The sequence below is a fragment of the Oncorhynchus nerka genome, linkage group LG12 (assembly GCF_034236695.1).
Source record: "Oncorhynchus nerka isolate Pitt River linkage group LG12, Oner_Uvic_2.0, whole genome shotgun sequence".
In the NCBI taxonomy this organism is placed as follows: Eukaryota; Metazoa; Chordata; class Actinopteri; order Salmoniformes; family Salmonidae; genus Oncorhynchus; species Oncorhynchus nerka.
The window spans coordinates 62,214,813-62,228,552 of NC_088407.1; positions in this window are offsets into that span (position 1 = coordinate 62,214,813).

The window sequence follows — 13,740 nt, forward strand, 5'->3', positions numbered from 1 at the left end:
TGACTATGCATATATGATGAACAGAGAGTAGCAGTAGCGTAAAAGAGGGGTTGGCAGGTGGCGGGTGGCTGGACACAGTGCAGATAGCCCAGTTAGCCAATGTGCAGTGGCACTGGTTGGTCAGGCCAATTGAGGTAGTATGTACATGAATGTATAGTTAAAGTGACCATGCATATATGATAAACAGAGAGTAGCAGCAGCATAAAAGACGGGTTGTAGCCATTTGATTACCTGTTCAGGAGTCTTATGGCTTGGGGGTAAAAACTGTTGAGAAGCCTTTTAGTCCTAGACTTGACACTCCAGTATCACTTGCCATGCGATAGTAGAGAGAATAGTCTGTGACTGGGGTGGCTGGGGTCTTTGGAGGCCGAGCAATTGCCATACTAGGCAGTGATGCAACATGCTCTCGATGTTGCAGCTGTAGAACCTTTTGAGGATCTGAGGACCCATGCCAAATCCTTTTAGTTTCCTGAGGGGGAATAGGCTTTGTTGTACCCTCTACACGACTGTCTTGGTGTGTTTGGACCATTCTAGTTTGTTGGTGATGTGGACACCAAGGAACTTGAAGCTCCCAACCTGCTCCACTACAGCCCCGTCGATGAGAATGGGGGTGTGCTCGGTCTCCATTTCCTGTACTGCACAATCATCTCCTTAGTGTTGGTTACTTTGAGGGATAGGTTGTTATTCTGGCACCACCCAGTCAGGTCTCTGACCTCCTCCCTATAGGCTGTCTCATCATTGTCGGTGATCAGGCCACTGTTGTGTTGTATGCAAACTTAGTGATGGTGTTGGGGTCATGCCTGGCCATGCAGTCATGAGTGAACAGGGAGTACAGGAGGGGACTGAGCACGCACCCCTGAGGGGCTCCAATGTTGAGGATCAGCATGGCAGATGTGTTGCTACCTACCCTCACCATCTGGGGGCGGCACGTCAGGAAGTCCAGGATCCAGTTGCAGAGGGAGGTGTTTAGTCCCAGGATCCTTAGCTTAGTGATGAGCTTTGAGGATACTCTGGTGTTGAACGCTGAGCTGTAGTCAATGAATACCATTCTCACGTAAGTGTTCCTTTTGTCCAGGTGGGAAAGGGCAGTGTTGAGTGCAATAGAGATTGCATCATCTGTGGATCTGTTTGGGCAGTATGCAAATTGGAGTGTGTCTAGGATTTCTGTGATAATGGTGTTGATGTGAGCCATTACCAGCCTTTCAAAGCACTTCATGGCTACGGATGTGAGTGCTACGGGTCTGTAGTCATTTAGGCAGGTTGCCTTCGTGTTCTTGGGCACAAGGACTATGGTGGTCTGCTTGAAACATGTTGGTATTACAGACTCGGTCAGGGGAATTTATATGTTTAAGGTAATGACTAAACAATTCCACCCTAAAACTTAATTATTAGATTATGTGTAACGATCGTCATATGAAGGAGTGGACCAAAACGCAGCGTGGTAAGTGTTCATGATCAATTTAATACTCAAAACACTCAAACAAAATAACAAAGAGGGATAACCAAAACAGTCCTGTCAGGTGCAGACACTATACAGAAAACAACTACCCACAAAACCCAAACAAAAAAGAACAACTTATATATGATCCCCAATCAGACCAAGATAGACAGCTGCCTGTGATTGGGAACCACACCAACATAGAATTAAAGAAACTAGAATGCCTAGTCATACCCTGGCCTAACCAAAATAGAGAATAAAAACCTCTCTATGGCCAGGGCGTGACAGTACCTCCCCAAAAGGTGAGGACTCCGGCCGCAAAACCTGACTCTAAAGGGGAGGGTCCGGGTGGGCATCTCTTCACGGCGGCGGCTCTGGTGCGGGACGTAGACCCCAATCCACCCGCAGATCCCTCCACTTTGGTGGCGGCCCAGGTGCATGGACCTTCACTGGAGGAACTGGGCCGCAGATCATCGCCGGAGGAACCAGACCATCGATCATCGCTGCAGGCTCCGGACTGTCGCTGCAGGCTTCGGACTGGGGACCGTCGCTGCAGGCTCCGGACTGCGGACCGTCACTGCAGGCTCTGGGCTGGGGACCATCACTGCAGGCTCCGTGCCATGTATCATCGCTGGAGGCTTTGTGCCATGGATCATCACTGGAGGCTTTGTGCCATGGATCATCACTGGAGGCTTCGGGCCATGGATCATCACTGGAGGCTTCCTACGTGGAGCCGGAACAGGTCTCACCGGACTGAGGAGACGTACTGGCAGCCTAGTGAGTGGAGCTGCCACAACACGTCCTGGCTGGATACCCACTCTAGCTCGGTGAGTGTGGAGAGCTGGCACAGGACGCACTGGGCTATGTCGGCGCACTGGAGGCAAAGTGCGTAGAGCCAGCGCAGGACACACTGGACCGTGGAGGCGCACCGGAGGCCTGGAGCGTAGAGCTGGCATAACTCATCCTGGCTGGATACCTGGCAAGTGCGGGGAGCTGGAACAGGCCGCACTGGGCTTTGCTGGTGAACTGGGGACACCATGCGTAGAGCTGGCGCAGGATAACCTGGGCCAAAGAGACGCAACGGAGGCCAGGAACGCTGAGCCGGCACAATCCGTCCTGGCTGAATGCCCACTCTAGCACGGCCACTGCGGGGAGCTTGCAAAGAGCGCACCTGGCTGTCGATGCGCACTGAAGGCATGGTGCTCAGAACCGGATAGCACGGTGCTTGACTGGTCACTCGCTCCCCACGGTAAAAGAGGAGTTGGCTCAAGTCTGAACCCTGACTCTGCCACTCTCCCCGTGTCCCCCCCAAAAAAAAATATTTTGGGGCTGCCTCTCGTGCTTGCCTCGTTGCCGTGACTCCTGGTATCGCCGCCGTTCCTCCCTTGCTGATTCCGCCTGTTTCTATGGCAGGGTCTTGTCCCATAACCTCCTCCCATGTCCATGAGTCCTCCACTCACTCTTCTCCCGGGTCCAGGATCCCTATTCCTGCTGGCCATGCTGCTTGTTCCTTTGGTGGTGGGTAGTTCTGTAGCGATCGTCGTATGAAGGAGTGGACCAAAACGCAGCGTGGTAAGTGTTCATGATCAATTTAATACTCAAAACAATCGAACAAAATAACAAAGAGGGAAAACCGAAACAGTCCTGTCAGGTGCAGACACTAAACAGAAAACAACTACCCACAAAACCCAAATGAAAAAGGACAACTTATATATGATCCCCAATCAGAGACAACGATAGACAGCTGCCTCTGATTGGGAACCACACCAACATAGAAATAAAGAAACTAGAATTCCCACCCTAGTCACACCCTGGCCTAACCAAAATAGAGAATAAAAACCTCTCTATGGCCAGGGCGTGACATTATGTAACATATATAATGAATAATTAGACAAACGTCACTATTAGAAATGATTAGATTATGTAACATGTATAATGAATTAGAATGATAAACTTCAGTCTAATAAGGTTTGGTCGAGACAAGTAAAAACGTGTGTGTGTGTGACTAAGAAAATACAGAGAACAATTAAACTGTGTATGACCTGACCTGGTTAGAACTCTGAGAAACTTACGACGAGACAGGGAGTCCTGTCAGGGTTCCTCTAATCCCGGAAGGAGGGAACTGCCACCTTGGAAGTGATAAACGAGTGGTAAGAACTATGAGGAAAGATACATCCCACCTACTGTTTGTGTGTATGTATGTGCGTGTATTAGGTAGGGAGGGAGTGAGTTATAAAATGGCATGTCTTTGTATTATGGACTTTAGAACGTTCTCATGAATAAACTGTACGGACCTTTTGCATAAACGGAGTCTTTGCCTAATTATTATTAAACCCAGGGTCTTACAAACCTCGGGGATTGGTCAAAGCTTAAATAAGTGTTAGTTATTATCATTAGGATTGAAAATTCCCAATGATAATTCTGCCAGTTGGTCAGCACATGCCCGGAGCACACGTCCTGGTACTCCGTCTGGCCCCGCAGCCTTGTGAATGTTGACCTGTTTAAAAGTCTTACTCACGTCGGCTACGGAGAGTGTGATCACACAGTTGTCCGGAACAGCTGATGCTCCCATGCATGCCTCAGTGTTGCTTGCCTCGAAGCGAGCATAGAAGTGATTTAGCTCATCTGGTAGGCTCGTGTCATTGGGCAGCTTGCGGCTGTGCTTCCCTTTGTAGTCTGTAATAGTTTGCAAGCCCTGCCACATAAGACGAGTGTCGGAGCCGGTGTAGTATGATTCAATCTTAGCCATGTATTGACGCTTTGCCTGTTTGATGGTTCGTCGGAGGTTATAGCAGGATTTCTTATAAGCTTCCGGGCGGCAGCTCTACCCTTTAGCTCAGTGCGAATGTTGTCTGTAATCCATGGCTTCTGGTTGGGGTATGTACGTACAGTCACTTTGGGGATGACGTCCTCGATGCACTTATTGATAAAGCCAGTAACTGATGTGGTGTACTCCTCAATGCCATCAGAAGAATCCCGGAACATGTTTCAGTCTGTGATAGCAAAACAGTCCTGTAGTTTAGCATCTCCTTCACCTGACCTCTTTTTTTATAGAACGAGTCACTGGTGCATCCTGTTTTAATTTTTGCTTGTAAGCAGGAATCAGGAGGATAGAATTGTGGTCGGATTTACCAAATGGAGGGCGAGGGAGAGCTTTGTACGCATCTCTGTGTGTGGAGTACAGGTGATCTAGAATTGCTTTTCCTCTGGTTGCTCTTCTTTGCCGTAAGATACGGTTGCAGAAACATTATGTACGAAATAAGTTACAAATAACACACAAAAAAAACACATAATAGCACAATTGGTTGGGCACCCGTAAAACTGCTGCCATTTCTTCCGGCACCATTTTAACCACTACAAGCTAGGCACACCTGTATTTGGGGAGTTTCTCCCACTATTCTCTGCAGATCCCCTCAAGCTCTGTCAGATTGGATGGGGAGCGTTGCTGCACAGGTATTTTCAGGTCTCTCCAGAGATATTTTATCAGGTTAAAGTCCGGGCTCTGGCTGGGCCACTCAAGGATATTCAAGACTTGTCCTGAAGCCACTCCTGCGTTGTCTTGGCTGTATCCTTAGGGTCGTTGTCCTGTTGGAATGTGAACCTTTGCTCCAGACTGAGGTCCAGAGTGCTCGTAGCTGTGCAGCAACGCTCCCCATCCAACCTGACAGAGCTTAAGAGGATCTGCAGAGAAGAATGCCAAGCTTGTAGCATCATACCCTAGAAGACTCAAGCCTGTAATCGCTGCCAAAGGTGCTTCAACAAAGTACTGAGTAAACAGTGTTTCTTCACTTTCTGTGAGTTTCCTCACAGTCCCCACTGTTCCATTAGGTGTATTTATTTTTATTATATCTGATTCTACTGCTTGCATCAGTTACCTGATGTGGAATAGAGTTCCATGTAGCCATGGCTCTATGTCGTATTGGGCACCTACCATAGTCTGTTCTGGACTTGGGGATTGTGAAGAGACCTTTGGTGACATATCTTGTGGGGTATGCATGGGTGTCCGAGCTGCGTGTTAGTAGTTTAAACCTACACCTCGGTGCATTCAGCATGTCAACACTTCTTACAAAAACAAGTAGTGATGAAGTCAATCTTGCCTCCACTTTGAACCATTTGAGATTTACATGCATATTATTCATGTTATTAAAGGGCTCCTGAGTGGTGCAGTGATCTAAGGCACTGCATCTCAGTGCTAGAGGTGTCACTACAATCCCTGGTTTGATCCCTGGCTGTATCACAACCGGCTGTGATCGGGTGCACAATTGGCCCAGCGTCGTCCAGGTTAGGGGAGGGTTTGGCCGGGGTAGGCCAACATTGTAAAATAAGAATTTGTTCTTAGCTGACTTGTCTAGCTAAATAATAAAAATAATGTTAGCTCTGTGTACACTTAAGGGCCAGCCGTGCTGCCCTGTTCTGAGCCTTTTGTCATTTTCCGAGGGCCCTCTTTGTGGCACCTGACCACAAGACTGAACAATAGTTCAGGTGTGACAAAACTAGGGCCTGTAGGACCTGCCTTGTTGATAGTGTTGTTAAAAAGACAAGTGCTTTTTTTATGGACAGTCTTGTCTCCATCTTAGCTACTGTGTTTTTACATTGACAGTTTACAATCCTGAGTTACTCCAAGCAGTTTACTTCCCTCAACTTGCTCAATTTCCACATTATTTATTACAAGATTTAGGGGTTTAGTGAATGATTTATCACGAAAACAGTGGTTTTCATTTTTGAAATATTTAGGACTAATTTATTCCTTGCCACCCGTTCTGAAACTAACTGTAGCTCTTTGTTTAAGTGTTGCAGCGATTTCACTTGTTGACATGTATGGTGTTGAGTCATCCATATACATAGACACACTGGCTTTACTCATAGCTAGTGGCATGTCATTAGAAAAGATTGAAAAAAGTAAGTGGCCTAGACAGCTGCCTTGGGGAATTCCTGATAATACCTGGATTATGTTGGAGAGGCTTCCATTAAAGAACACCCTGTGTGTTCTGTTAGACAGGATACTCTTTAGCCACAATATAGCAGGGGGTGTAAATCCATAACACATGTGTTTTCCATCAGCAGACTATGATTGATAATGTCAAAAGCCACACTGAAGTCTAACAAAACAGCTCCCACAATATTTTTTATCATCAGTCTTTTCTGTAAGTGCTGTGCTTGTTGAATGTCCTTACGTATAAGTGTGCTGAAAGTCTGTTGTCAATTTGTTTACAGTAAAATAGCATTGTATCTGGTCAAACACAATGGTGTATAGCAGCTTTCCACAATAATGGGCTTTAAGTATGGCAGATGAACCTATATTACGTCAACAGTGTTTAACATGCAATCCTCTCTAAGCTTTACAGGAATGTGGTTCTAAATACAAACAGCAATACCTCCACTATTGGCTTTTCTGTTGATGTTCTAACCATGTATTGCTACCACTATATCATCAAAGGTAATATCTAAGTGAGTTTCAGAGATGGTCAGAATATGAATGTCATGTCTAACTAGCAATTGTTGATTTTATTGACCTTGTTTCTTAAGCTACATATGTTAATGTGGGCTATTTTTAGCACTTTTCTGCAATGCTTGATTGTTTTCATTGCTTTACTGGGAAGCTTAGCAGTAGACATGCTCATTTTATTTATGTTAGTGCATGGTGACCTGCACACAGTGGACTTCCTACTAGGGCACACCGCCTCAGTGCAAACAGTATCTCTGGTTCATAGGCACATGATTGCTGTGTTCAATAGCTGTAGGATTAGCAGAGGCATTTAGGACAGTTAGAGGGACATAAATTAGGTTACTTAAGTTGTGTCTTCCAACACACCTGGAGTAATGTACATTTGCTGAAGCATTATTACAACTCAGCAACATAATGGTAGGGATTAACTGAGTTGGGCTTGTGTCATTGTCTCAACGCAGCCTAATAATGCTGTGAAAGGATCCTGGAACCCAAATGATTTGGGTGGATCCCATTCTCCTTATAAAACAAGCTTTGTTTCCGAAAGCTATCAGAATTGTCAATAGATGTTACACCCACAGAGCTGCAATAGTCACGTAGCCAGTTATGGAGGTCTAAAAGTCTGCTGAAACGTTCAGTGCTATGATTTAGGGAGGGTACAGGGCCAGAAATGATGGGGCGTTTGTTGGTGTCAAGCAAAGACCCAATCAGTTCTTTAAAATCCATATTCAGCTTTTCTGAGCTACCCTTCATAATGTCATTGAATCCAACATTAACTATGATAGACTCAATTAGATTATGCAGATTTAAAATGTTTGGGAGCAGCTTATTGATGTCCTGTAAGTTTTTGCTCTAGAGACTGAGACATTTCTCACCATTAAACTACCCAATACATTTGCTGGAAGAGGAGATGGAAAGATCCGCCCATTCCTACTTCACACAATTTGTGGAAGCTTTCTCGGGCCCACAAGAAGCAGGATAGCGTATGCCCGCAGCTCCTAGCGAGAGGTCCAGACCTCCCACAGCAGGCAGTGCCCCGTCAGATCCAGAGAGAGGGAAAGGAGTCAGAGTCAGCGTATTTGGAGTCATGACAGACACAGGCAGTACCAGCGATGAAGGGACAGGTAGATCAGGCACCAGGGAGGCAAAGCTGTTCCTCATGTCAATCTGCTCTGGACCTCTCGCAGACACTCCAGTCTGCTTAGCAGAATGCCGCTGCCTTCGGTTTCCACGACTTGTGACCAGCACTGATTGGAAGAATCCTCTTGCTGTTCTTTGTCTACTCCACTACAAGATGGAGGAGGAGAAGCAGATTGAGACGACTTCCTTGCCAGGCAAGTTCCAGGGAACACAGGCCATTCGGATAAGGCCAGATGACAAGGTGACAGATGACAGATACATCCATCAAGCCCAAACGGCGTCCAGCCATGGGAGTTGGCATTTTCCCCATAAATTCATAAATAATGTACATTTGCTGATTACTAGATTCCATGCAAACAGATACCTGGGGAACAGACCCGGTGGATGGGAATGGTTCTACCCATGTCCTCTCCTGTGACCTGCTTCTATAATTAGCACCCATTGCCTGTCGTATGTCACAAACAGATGGGTCCACTAAACTAACACATGAGACCTGGAATGATTTTTATAGAAATGACCACAGCCACCTCCATTCCTGAGCACTAGGGGGCAATAGTTGCTCACAATGGAAAAGGGTGACAAGAGGTGCTGCTAGATATGAACATGCAATGGTATCATTACCTAATTCTACATTTAGTGTTAATGTTGGTTCAGAGGTTACATATAAGAAGCTAAAGTAGACATTCACCACAATTAATACAAATGAGCCACCATATAATTTACCATTTAATTTAGCTTTTGAGCAATTATACAAGTGGCCTGTTCTATGTCTTTGTTGTTCTATACTCTATACTATATTTCAGTGATCATGCATCACCAAGTACATCCAGCATATAGCCATCTTTCCTAAATGACCTCCATGCAGAGGGAATTCCTCACCAAGCCACAGATTAGTAGGAAGATTATAGCTCTTTTTCAAGCATAAACCATGAAGCACGCCCCAAACTCCCACAGGTATACATTGGCCCCAGGCAGCCTTTCATACTGATCTCTGCTTACACAGTGGGTCTGTAGTGTAGTGGGAAGGTTTGCCTCCAATGCCCTCTCTTCAGCTATATGGAGAGACTCAATATAATGTACAAATAGAGGTGGGTGGGGTTCAAACACCATGTTAAATACTTGCTAATAAATGACTTATATGAATCAAATTTAGCAGATGAATTATTGTTGATTAGGGAGTTTACCCTGGTAGTAATCAAACTCTACCAGTCATTGTCTGGGTCCAGTCAAGTGGTCCACTTAGCAATGATTCTAAAGAGGATTGAGAAAAACCTACTATCCTAAAACCTGCTTAAAGGACCATCTGTGATGTATACTATTCACTCCCCTGAGTTTGGGCTTGTGTTCCAAAGTTTAAAGTTTGACCTTTGTATTTATTTACAAAAACTTCTAATTTCAAATTCATTGGAATGTGAATTCAAACAGATTTGTTTTAATCTAAAGGAAGTCGGACAAAAGGGTCTGACAAAGAATAATTAGCTCCACATAATCCCATTTTGGATGATTAAACAGTGGACTTAGTTAGATAATCAAGGCTTTTGGCATGGATTATTATGTGTTCTTTAATTGCTGTACTGGGTTAACCACTTAAATGGCTCTCACACGCTCAGCAAAAAAACAGCTATTGTTGTCATCCCCCCAGCCACACACACACACACACACACACACACACACACACACACACACACACACACACACACACACACACACACACACACACACACACACACACACACACACACACACACACACACACACACACACACACACACACACACACACACACACACACACACACACACACACACACACACACACACAGACACACACACACACACACACGTACAGGGATGAAAGGGTACGTGTTAGTTGAATGAATCACAGACCACCACCCCCACCCTCAAATCCCTCAAGGCCTTCTTGGAGGATAATACAGGAAAAGGCAGGAGGGATGTAGCAATTTCACTGAGAGATTAATTGCCATTTGTTGCTTGTGCTATAAATAACCAGAACAGATCATTTGAGATAATTACTCCCAGTGGCTCTCTTTTCTCCGTCTTCTCCCTCTGTATGCTTTCCAAGTGCCACTGGACTGTAGGGCTTCTTATTCGTCCCCTCTTCTCCTTGGCCAGCATATGTTTAGCCTAATTACTTTGACACAGAGCTGGTATTGAGTCTCTCGCTTCCCTGGGTGGTGAGGACACGACATGAGAGGGATGGAGGAGAGGTTCAGTACATGGTATCATTGAGCAGCATTTCAGATGGTCTCTCAACTCTTCCGCCTGTTTCTCCTGCTATACAATGTTAAAACTTAAGCTCTCTTAAAATGTAAATTTTTTTATTTGTATTTTTATTGTAAAATAGATTTGCATGGGAGTGCAGAGTGAGTTATTAACGTCAGCTAGCTAGCATATAAACTGGCTAGCTAACATTACCACCCGCCAATGAATAATGGTGTTTGTTTCTCATATAAAAATTAATGACTGAACATAGAATGCATCTCTACGTATCCTACGAATAGAATATCAGAGTTCAGAGCGTAATATGTCATATCAGAATGAGTAATTCATCCAATAATATCACGTGTGACAGCTGTGAGCAGCCAGCCACATCCCCTAACGGCCTAACCAGCCATTAGTCTACTCAGCTGCTCTCCAGACCCGGCGCCAAGATAAAGTGACTAAGGGGGCAGTTGAAATCGGTGATGGGGCAACATTTGGGTGGGTTCTTATATCACGCTATACCACAATGAACAAAGTTCAAATGCTGAGACTTTGAGACCATTGATTGAGTGCTTTTGAAGTGACAGGTTGACGTGAAATCTGTAGCCTATCTCCTATGCGCTGTATCAGCACAATGGACAGCGCCCTAAACACTAAAGCAAGGCCGTTTTGGTCATGAATGTACAGTAGGCTACAAGATAGGCTCTTTGTAATAGGTGAATTACCCTATGTGAATGCAGCCGTACACACAGCTGTCTTCACAAAATAATGCAAACTAAATCTGAAAGTAGTAGTCTAGTTATTCATGCATGCAAACAATAATACTGAATAGCAGTTTGGCTTAGAATACCGACACAACTGTGAATGCAAACAGAACAAAACAGCGATACCAGGTGGTAGGCCTAGGAAACAAAATATCAGATCGATAAAGGCATGACACAATCTATATTTAGGCTAGTTACATTAACAGTAAACAAACGCAGTAAACAAAAGGTGAATGGAGATCCAAATATCCAAAACATAGCCTACTACAGCGAGATGCAGCATGAACAGCTCTCTTGCCAAACAAATAGGCCTATAGGCCGGTTTCAGAAAATCATGCAGCTCGTGAGAACAGCAACACGTTGTGATATGGCACACTACACTTCTGCGGATAAAACTTGACCCACGTAATCAATTAAGCAATGTCAGCCTACCACAAACATGTTTCCAGAGCATTGAGATTACATGTATTATGTACAGTGGCAAGAACAACTGTGTGAACCCTGGAATTACCTGGATTTCTGCTTAAATTGGTCATACAATTTGATCTGATCTTCATCTAAGTCACAACAATAGACAAACGCAGTCTGCTTAAACTAATAACACACAAACAATTATACGTTTTCATGTCTTTATTGAACACACTGTGTAAATATTCACAGTACAGGGTGGGAAAAGTATGTGATCCCTTGGATTTAATAACTGGTTGACCCTCCTTTGGAAGCAATAACCTCAACCAAGCGTTTTCTGTAGTTGCGGATCAGACCTGCACAACGGTCAGGAGGAATTTTGGACCATTCCTTTTTACAAAGCTGTTTCAGTTCAGCAATATTCTTGGGATGTCTGGTGTGAACCGCTCTCTTGAGACCTTTCCACTGCATCTCAATCGGGTTGAGGTCAGGACTCTGACTGGGCGTATTTTCTTCTGTTGAAGCCATTCTGTTATTGAATTACTTCTGTCTTTTGGGTCGCTGTCCTGTTGCATCATCCAATTTCTATTGACCTTCAATTGGTTGACAGATAGCCTAATATTCCGCTGCAAAAGTCTTGATAAACTTGGGAATTCATTTTTCTGTAGACAATAGCAAGCTGTCCAGGCCCTGAGGCAGCAAAGCAGACCCAAACCAAGATGCTCCCTCCACCATACTTTACAGTTGGGATTAGGTTTTGATGTTAGTGTGCTGTGCCATTTTTTCTCCACACATAGTGTTGTGTGTTCTTTCCAAACAACTCAACTTTAGTTTAATCTGTCCACAGAATATTTTGCCAGTAGCGCTGTGGAACATCGCTTTAGTATTTTACGTGTCGTAGACTCGTCAACAGAGATGTTAGCATGTTCCAGAGATTTCTGTAAGTCTTTAACTGACACTAGGATTCTTCTTAACCTCATTGAGCATTGTGCGCTGTGCTCTTGCAGTTATTTTTGCAGGATGGCCAGTCCTAGGGAGAGTAGCAACAGTGCTGAACCTTCTCCATTTACAGACAATTTATCTTACCATGGACTGATGAACATCAACTCATTGATTAGACTCCAGGTTAGCTGACTCCTGACTCCAATTAGCTTTTGGAGAAGTCATTAGTCTAGGGGTTCACATACTTTTCTGACCTACACTGTATATTTTTAAACGATGTATTCATTAAAGACAAGAAAAATACAATAATATGTGTGTAATTAGTTTAAGCACCCTGTGTTTGTCTATTGTTGTGACTTAGATGAAGATCAGATCAAATTGTATGACCAATTTATGCAGAAATCCAGGTAATTCCAAAGAGTTCACATACTTTTTCTTGCCACTGTACTTGTTATTCTCTGAAAATATTGTCACCTTTTTGGATCCTCACCAGTTGCATCCCTGTTTTAATATAATAGTACTACCTATATAAATATTGTTTTAGTGTGTGGGGGGGGGGGGGGTAGAATAGAGTGGATTTGGGCCATTGCTGGGCCGATCGGGCGGAACCTGGCTGCCGGCTAGCAGTTTTAAATCTGGCATGCAGGAACCAGGCAAGATATGAGCCAGATGTTTGTGCTATCTGGGTGGTGGTGCAGTTGCGGGAGATGCCTTACCTATACCAACAGACATTGGCAGAGGTCGGCTGTCGAGAATGGGACCAGGTAATATGTGTTGGAGACTTTCTTCAGAATGCCCAGGATCAACTGGAAATGAAGTGCCACACGACGGGCCAATGGGAAGCTCTCTGAAGCGTAAGTGTTTTGGCTAATATTACTCACAGGTTATTTATATTACTCTCCAAGATAAAAAATAAATAGCCTACCTAATGACATCCTTCCAACTGTGTTTTCGAGTTTCCTGCCTATACCCCATAATGTAACTGGCTACTGTCGGCCCTTTCAAATTTGTTTGACAATGATGGCTAGGTGAACAGTGTCTAGAACGAGTGGATGCGCGCCATAGAAATACACTGTCTGGGACGCACACTCCGTAATCTGGGTCTACATAAAATAATGTATATTACCGAACAGTGTAAGAAGTATAAATCCTAACTGCTCCTGTTAGTTGCTCATCTGCTAAATTACCTAAATGTAAATGTGTTGTGCCATCATCAATATGGCTGATAAATGAATATGCAATTATCCCTGGGCCTGTTATATTTTATGTTGTATAGGCCTAGGCCTATTGTCTCTCCAGACAATATACTGGTCTCTTATCAGATCACCCTGGAGTGGATGCTGAAGGGAGAACATCTAGGTCAAGGCCAACAATGGGTTC